This window comes from Mesoplodon densirostris, chromosome 11, assembly GCF_025265405.1.
Source record: "Mesoplodon densirostris isolate mMesDen1 chromosome 11, mMesDen1 primary haplotype, whole genome shotgun sequence".
NCBI lineage: Eukaryota > Metazoa > Chordata > Mammalia > Artiodactyla > Ziphiidae > Mesoplodon > Mesoplodon densirostris.
Genome location: NC_082671.1, coordinates 89053045 through 89061797, shown reverse-complemented (window position 1 = coordinate 89061797; position 8753 = coordinate 89053045). Strand labels below are relative to the sequence as shown.

The window sequence follows — 8753 nt, the reverse complement described above, 5'->3', positions numbered from 1 at the left end:
TTTTTGACTTTCTGTTTTTGATTAGATTTCTTCAAGGACATGTTCTTCCATACCTGTCCAGCTCAGAGAATTTACATGGAGTGCTGTAATCTTGAGGACAGTAAATACCCATGGTAGCTGGCGTTAGTCACAGGATGCATTTTAAGGCATGAAACATTTTGTGTCTCTAGATAGCTTCACAAATGTGGCTTAGGTCAGTGTTCCTTAAACTTTATTGTAGGCGTCTTCCTCCTTCTCCTACCGCAGGGCCAGAATCCCTGAGGGAGTCCAGCTGTGTTTAAGTCTGGCAGGTGCCACCTGTCTCTGCCATGCCCCCCAAGAAACGGGCTCAGGCTGGGGGCAGCAAAAAGGCAGAGCAGAAAAAGGAGAAGATTATCGAAGACAAAACTTCTGGTCTAAAGAATAAGAAAGGAGCAAAGCAACAGAAGTTTATCAAGGCTGTCACTCATCAAGTTAAATTTGGTCAACAAAATCCACTTCAGGTAGCACAAAGTGAAGCTGAAAAGAAGTTGAAGAAAGATGACAAGAAGAAGGAATTGCAAGAGCTAAATGAGTTGTTCAAACCTGTAGTTGCCGCTCAAAAAATAAGTAAAGGTGCAGAACCCAAATCCATGGTATGTGCATTCTTCAAGCAAGGACAGTGTACTAAAGGAGATAAGTGTAAAGTCTCTCATGACTTGACTCTGGAGACAAAATGTGAAAGGTGAAGTGTTAACATTGAGGCAAGAGATGAAGAGCTTGATAAAGATACTATGGATAATTGGGATGAGAAAAAAACTGGAAGAAGTAGTAAACAAGCAGCCCGGTGAGGTGGAAAAGAAAAAACCAAAAACTCAAATAGTGTGCAAGCATTTCCTTGAAGCTATTGAAAACAACAAATATGGCTGGTTTGGGGTATGCCCTAGAGGGGGTGATATTTGCATGTATCATCATGCACTTTCTCCTGAGTTTGTCTTTTAAAAAGATAAAAAGAAAGAAGAAAAAGAAGATGAAATTTCATTAGAAGATCTAATTGAAAAAGAGCATTCTGCCGTAGGTCCAAATGTTACCAAAGTCACGTTAGAATCTTTTCTTGCATGGAAGAAGAGAAAAAGACAAGAAAAGATTGATAAACTTGAGCAAGATACAGAAAGAAGGAAAACAGACTTCAAAGCAGGGAAAGCATTAGTGATTAGTGGTTGTGAGGTGTTTGAATTTCGTCCTGAACTGGTTGATGAGGAGGAGGAGAAAGCAGATGATACCTGTTATACCCAGGGAACAGGTGGTGATGAGGTTGATGATTCAGTGAGCATAAATGACATAGATTTAAGCCTGTACATCTCAAGAGATGTAGATGAGACACAGGTATTACTGTAGCCAGTCTTGAAAGATTCAGCACATATACTTCAGAAAAGGATGAAAACAAATTAAGTGAAGCTTCCGGAGGTAGGGCTGAAAATGGTGAAAGAAGTGATTTGGAAGAGGACAACGAAAGGGAGGGACAGGAAAATGGAGCCATTGATTCTGTTCCTGTTGATGAAAGTCTTCTTACTGGGGAAGATTTGGATGAACTAGAAGAAGAATTAAACACACTTGATTTAGAAGAATGACACCAAACAAGTCAATGAAAAAATTAAGCCAGCTCAGCATGAGTTGAAATTGACTACATTAATTTTTTTCCACCTAGAATTCAACAGGATGTTTGTTTCCCATGCTGATTCTGGAGCGCTTACTCTCCTCCAAAAAAGGAATATTCTCCCTACATCTTGTCTTCTGACTTTGGCTACATCTCATAGTAAGTTCAGAGTAGTACATGATAAATTAAAAATATAATGGTCATTGCAGAAAATGATTAACTGTTTTAACTGTCCACTCAAGTAGGAAGTGTAACTGCTTTTCCAGATTTTGATTTTCATTGGGTATGTGTTATTACAAGGACAACATAAATTTAAATTACCCTTCATTTAATGCAGTTTTTAATGAGTGATTTTCTTTCCTTTGTATTATATGTTCAAAAGACTAAGATATGAGCCTGTACTTCATAAAGGAAACTGCGTATGCAGATTCAGTATTGTATATCTTTGGGCAATTAGATGGACATTTAAAATGAAACTTCATTAATCTGCCAGGATCAGCTGCAATCCCCTGTGTTAAACTGTTTTAAACTATTCCTTTTCTTTTTTGCCAATAAAGTTGTAAATAAAGACCGTGATACATTAAAATAAAAAAAATAAAACTTTATTGTATATGCAAATTACCTGGGAATGTTAAGAAAATGCATATCAAGAGTAAGTAGATCTCCAGTAGGGCTCTATATTCTGCATTTCTAATCAACACCCAGGTGATATTGACACTGTTGATGCAATAAACACCCTTTGCATAACAAGGGTCTAGATTAAACTTTTTTATTGTCATTAACCTGTTTCCCACCTGAATTAAACTTCAATTTGATTTCTTAAAGGGCAATGAGGAGAAAACTTACACACTTTTTCTTTCATAGTTTAAAACCATCTGGTAACATTTTTACTCAATAATATTAATTATGAATTTCAAGTTCGTGTACAATAGCATTTACCAAAAAATAGGAGAGTGTTAGTTTTTAGGAATGATCTAAAGACAGGTGTAGATTTTATTCTCTGATGAGGTTCAAACTTAGGACTGTAATGAGCCTCGCTGAAAAAGTGAAGCTAAATGGCAGATCTGTTTTGATAGAGGCCGAGAATTTTAAGTGCGTGCTGGCTTTACATGTCTTTGAAACTCTGTGCTATAAAAACACAGGAGCCAGGAAATGAGCCCAGCCAAGTGATTCCACTTTCTAAAGATGTCAGAGTCAGTTCTCTGCGATGTCCAAATATTCCTCCTTCAGAAGTGAAGGAGGAAAGGCCTCAATCATCTGTAGCAGAGTAAACCAAGAGCACTTTTTCTCATGTAAATCTGTCACAGTTCCTTAAAGAAAAGCATCCTTCCTCCTGAAGACAGCTGAAACATACATCTCTTATTCTAGTTCAGGCTTTGTTTTCTCTGAAATTGGAGAGGAGGACTATTGAAATTTTGTCTTTATTCTTTTAAGAAAAATGAACTAGCTTAGAGAACAGAAGAATTGGGGTATGCGTGTGGAAGAGAGACACTCAATGCTAGTGTCCCAAGTACCTCAAGTTTCTCGTTTTGACTCAGAATTATAAACAACAATTTCTTTGACCCAATTGCCCCGGCTGGGGCTGGTCCGAGTGCCCCCATTGGTCACTGGGAGATCAGGTTCTGTATGTCTGCTCACCAAGCATTCTCCTAGCTATTAGTAACTGTCTTCACTTGGAGTTCTCTTTTATGACTCAGTGCAACTCTTATGTTTGGGCTGGGCAACCTTCAAGTTCTTACTTAATCCAACCTGATGCAATCTGAGTGGAAACAGACTGTGCTCCCCTTTTTCTTAAGAAAAAAGTTGGTAATATCACTGTGGCTGGAACAGTTAGGGAAACTTCAAGAAGAAAATAAGAAAATCATGGCTTAACTGGGGATTTTAATGTGACAAAGTCATACGGTCATACGAGTGCACTGACACGGAAGTATTTGCCTTTGAAATTGGGTAAACTGAGCTTAAAATTTGCATGGGGGCAAATTAGCATGTGGTATCTCAAGATCTCATAATTCTCCTTTCAGAGAACATCTGCTTTCTAAAGGAAAGCTGGCAGACCATGCTGCAGCTAGAAGTCGAGATCATTTGTGACAAAATCAACCTCAGTAGTTAATGTACCAGTCTAAAGCAGGGGTTCTTAACTAGGTGTTGTACCCAGAAGCTTCAGTGATTACATGGAGCACTTGTACAGTTTACTGGGAGAGGGTATATTAGTTTTCATCAGATTGTCAAATGATTCTGTGATTCTCCCAGAAAGGTGAAGAACCATATCACTTGTGTCTCTCAAAATTTAAAACATTTGTGACTTTGAGCTAAACATTCTATCTTTAGGAATCTATCTGACATAAATAATCATCCTAATGAACAATTTCTGAATTGTTTGTAATAGTCAAAGAATAGAAAAAACCTTACATAGCCATCAATAGAAAATAGTTTAAAATATTATAGCACATTTATATTATGGAATACTATACTGCCATTAAAAATAATAAGGCTTAGGGCTTCCCTGGTGGCACAGTAGTTGAGAGTCTGCCTGCCGATGCAGGGAACACGGGTTCGTGCCCTGGTCCGGGAAGATCCCACATGCCGCGGAGCGGCTGGGCCCGTGAGCCATGGACGCTGAGCCTGCGCGTCCGGAGCCTGTGCTCTGCAACGGGAGAGGCCACAACAGTGAGAGGCCCGCGTACCGCAAAAAAAAAAAATAATAATAATAATAATAATAAGGCTTATACTGAAAACTGTCTCAGATGTCTTGTTAACTTAAGAGTCTTCTGTTCATCAGATGATCAATTAAGCATCCAGGATATGCTAGACACTTTGGTACCAGGGATAAAAATAAGGAAATACTGACCCTTCTCTAGTTTCATTTTACTTAAGGTCTAGATGAGATCAATATGTATTTATGACATGTGGATAAAGATATAAGTGCTAGCGTTTGCTTGCATATGTGTATTTTCATATACATCTCAAAAATTTGGAACAATATAAATCAAGAAACAAAATTTTAACGCCAGGGATTTGAAAAGGAGGAAGTAAGAGATGTTCAACTTTTCTTTTATTTTGTTTGAATTTATTTTAAAATGTCTATTACTTTGGTAACACTTAAATATTTTTAACCATTTACTTAAAACTCTGGGGGAAAGCATTGCTTTTAAGCTGAGTGTATAACTGGTTACCATAGTCTTCATAGTAACAAAAATATTTGTAGGTTTCATTTTAAAAAAAATTTTTTTGATACTAACAGCCAGTTTGACGATCTTTTTGTATTTAAGACAATTTTTAAAACTGTCCACTGGGTCTCTATTCTACTCCCGTGTAATAGTGATTACACATGAAACCCTCTTCTTATCCCTTTTCTTTGGGTATATTGCAGACATATCAAATAGCTTCCCAATCCACAGTGTTATTTGGCATACAAAATACTGACACCAACCCTGGAAGAATTAACAGTTATTTGGGTTAAATTCAGAAGTGTTTTGCTCAGTATCTAACCACCAACCACATGCTCTTGGAGATCTTTTCGGCTATGTGTTCGATCCTCTAAGTACATTTTTTAAGTCTCTAAAACTCAGGGCTCAATATTTGAGTATGATTTATACCATGTTTTACCAAGTCTTTGTGGGAATGTCTACAAAAGATATTGTGCCTATTTCAATGACTGTATAATGACTGATTTTGTCATTTAATTCTTCCATGAAAAGAGTACGTATGTATTGGTTGAGCTGCACTGGAGGACCATGACAGGAGTCCAGCTGGTGTAGAGGAGTCCATAAATGGTATTTGAGCGCTACCTAAAGCATCATAAAGAATCATATGAAAAAATGACTCATATGTTAACCTCAGAGGTAAAGAGCCCTAATGTTCATCACTATCAGTTCTCTCCTTCTGAGGACACAGGAGTGTCACACATTCCAGCCACCTTGCAGCTTGGTGGGGCCACACACTAGTTCTGGCCAAAGGACTGGGAATAAACTAATGTACATTAATCCAAAGCTAACATGCTTAATTGATAAAGAAAACCCTTCCAACATACCTTTTCCCTTCCATGGTGATTTCAAAAGCCACCACAGCTAGAGTATGCAGCTGCAAGGTGAAGCTGCATCGTGGTAACATTTTTGTCAGCCTGGATCCCTGAGTGGCTTCATGGACACTAGCTGCCCTTGGAGTGTGGCCAGGACCATGACATGAGCAATAGGCCTATGTTACGTTAACAACCGAGGCTTAAGGGTGTTTCTTCCTGCTGCATAATCCAACCTGTTTTGACAAACACAGCCATACTTATGTCCAATGAAATTTCAGTTTCTTTTAATTTAGTTTTGTTTAAAAGATTAATTTTTAAAAGTCTGATATGTACCAGGCACTGGTTTGGGTACCAGAAGTACAAAGATGAAAACTCTCTAAACTGAAGGAGCACTTGCATTAGAACCACCTGGAGTGCTGCTAAAAGTAAAAGTTCCTAGAACTGAATTCAGACTTATTGGAAGAGAATGTCTAGGCATGAGGACCTAGAACAAGCTAGTCAAATAAGTCCTGCGCATCTTTATGTTTGGAACTGATCTAATGGTAGATAAGGACACACAGGTTATTTTGATTTATTCCTATAGATATAAAAGTAGGCTGTTGGGCCTCCCTGGTGGCGCAGTGGTTGAGAGTCCGCCTGCCGATGCAGGGGACACGGGTTCGTGCCCCGGTCCGGGAAGATCCCATATGCCGTGGAGCTGCTGGGCCCGTGAGCTATGGCCGCTGAGCCTGCGCGTCCGGAGCCTGTGCTCCGCAACGGGAGAGGCCACAACAGTGAGAGGCCCGCGTACCGCTAAATAAATAAATAAATAAATAAAAGTAGGCTGTTGTATGTGACTTGTCAGAACGATGAAACCCCTGGTGGAGTTCTGCTTAACAGACTGGACCATAATGGCACCACTCAGCCATGTGTTTTGGGCAGGACTATTTCAATGACTGTACAAAGACAAATTTGCTTGAAACAAAAGTCAGATCTCCATTTCCAAAATGAATGGAAGAATTGAAGAGATTTTCACTGTCATGGAACTTTTGCTAATTTAAACTAAAAAAAACAAAAAGAAAAAAGAAAAACCACTGATTTTTAAGTGACTATGAATTTCCATTCTTAATTTATAAGTGTATACATTTTAAACACCAGTAATAGGGTTGTGGTGCAGTGGCTGGGATGGTAATAAATATTTTTAAAGGAGCTTCTTAACTCAGGATTTGGGTATAGAAACAGAAACCACTATTTATTTATTTATTTATTTATTTATTTATTTTTGGCTGGGTTGGGTCTTGGTTGCTGCACGCGGGCTTTCTCTAGTTGGGGCGAGCGGGGGCTACACTTTGTTGTGGTGTGCGGGCTTCTCATTGCAGTGGCTTCTCTTGTTGCGGAGCATGGGCCCTAGGTGCGCGGGCTTCAGTAGTTGTGGGTCACAGGCTCTAGAGTACAAGCTCAGTAGTTGTGGCACACGGGCTTAGTTGCTCCGCGGCATGTGGGATCCTCCTGGACCAGGGCTCAAACCCGTATCCCCTGCATTGTCAGGTGGATGCTTAACCACTGTGCCACCAGGGAAGTCCCGGGAAACAACTAATTTTTAAACACTCATTGGTTAAAAGAAATTGAAATAGAAGGAAGTCTTACTCTTCTGAAAGGAACATTTCTGCTCTGTCCATGCTAGGAAGATGTTCTTGTCCATATTCTCAGTATGATTATATGAGCTTTCAACACATCCATGCCTTTGTTCTAGTACTGATCCAAATCAAATGCACTTTTCAGATCAATAAATAATTATCATATACAGAATTTATGTGTACCATTCCCATCACTTAGCTGTCTGCATTCTGTTAACTGCATTCGGGCAGAATTTAGAATTTGAATGAACATAATTGCAAAAAGCTTGTCATGATCCATAAAGGGTTTTATGAAATGGGAATGCAGGAAAGCTCTCTTTTTACCATCCTGATGACAGCAGAAACTGGAATTATCTGGAAAGTAAACAAAAATTTAGCTCAACAGTCTCAATTTCCAGACCCACTATATATTGATTTCCTGTCAAGAAGATGTACAGCTCTTGGAACATGTTGCCTGTATTCTTATTTATTTATATATTTATTTACTCATTCATTCATTTTGCAGTGGGGTAGCTATATGGCTGCCAAATAAAATAAGCTTCTGGAGTAGTAGAATATATCAATGCCTTTAAAGTGTGCACCTAATATAGGAAAACACTCCTTTAGGGGTAAGGAAAAAATCATTATGGGGGGTAGATGATTCCTGTCTACTGTGAACTTTGCATGGAGGTGAATATGCATATCTATAACTCACTAAAAAAATGAAATTTTTGGAATTAGGATTACACAGTAGATGAGACACTTTGTAGTTACAGGCCAGTGGAAATATACCAAGAAATATATACTGCTACCTAGATCCCATTTGATCTCATTTTCTTATACTATTTTTTTCTCCAAGTTAAAGTGAAATAGGGAGGTGGTCACAGCTTCAACTTCCTACAGACAGCTAAAAAAGCACAAAAATAGCAAGACAATAATTTAAGTCAGAAGCTCTAAATATTGGAGATTTGTAGTGGATATTAACATAGTAAAGGCTCTGAGAAGTCCTGTGGGAATGACCCACATTTTCTAAATGTATTCAACTATTTTTTATACCTCCTATTAACCTCCCACACAATACATGGAAAATAAGGCCTGATTAGCTCCCCAGTCTCATCTGTTGCCATTCCACACCTTAAAATATGGGTCACAGACTCACATCTCTCAATCTCCACAGTTTTTACACATGCTGTTCTTTTTACCTTATTGTTTTTTTAATTTTCTTTAATTTTTTTTTTGTTGTTCCCCTTTCTCATTATTGCTGTTCCAGCTTTAATGAGCTAAACGTTACCTATAGTCTAAGTCATAGCTTAGCGGTCATTTTGCCTGAGAAGTTTTTCCTAACACCCCAATTACAGACACCGTGCTGTTTCTCCACCTAATCCAGTACTTCTTCATAGCTACAAACACCTTTAGTTATTAAATTGTATGTTTAATGATCTTGCTTCCCTGTTGGATGATAAGCTCCACAGATGTGCATGCTCTGTTGTCTTATTCAATATTTTAGCTTCAGCATCTTGTATGG

General features: G+C 38.5%; 1 pseudogene; it reads left to right on the top strand.

Moving 5' to 3' along the window:
• Positions 1 to 308: 308 nt before the first annotated feature.
• LOC132499150 (zinc finger CCCH domain-containing protein 15-like) lies at positions 309 to 1665 on the top strand (annotated as a pseudogene).
• The last annotated feature ends 7088 nt before the right edge of the window (positions 1666 to 8753 follow it).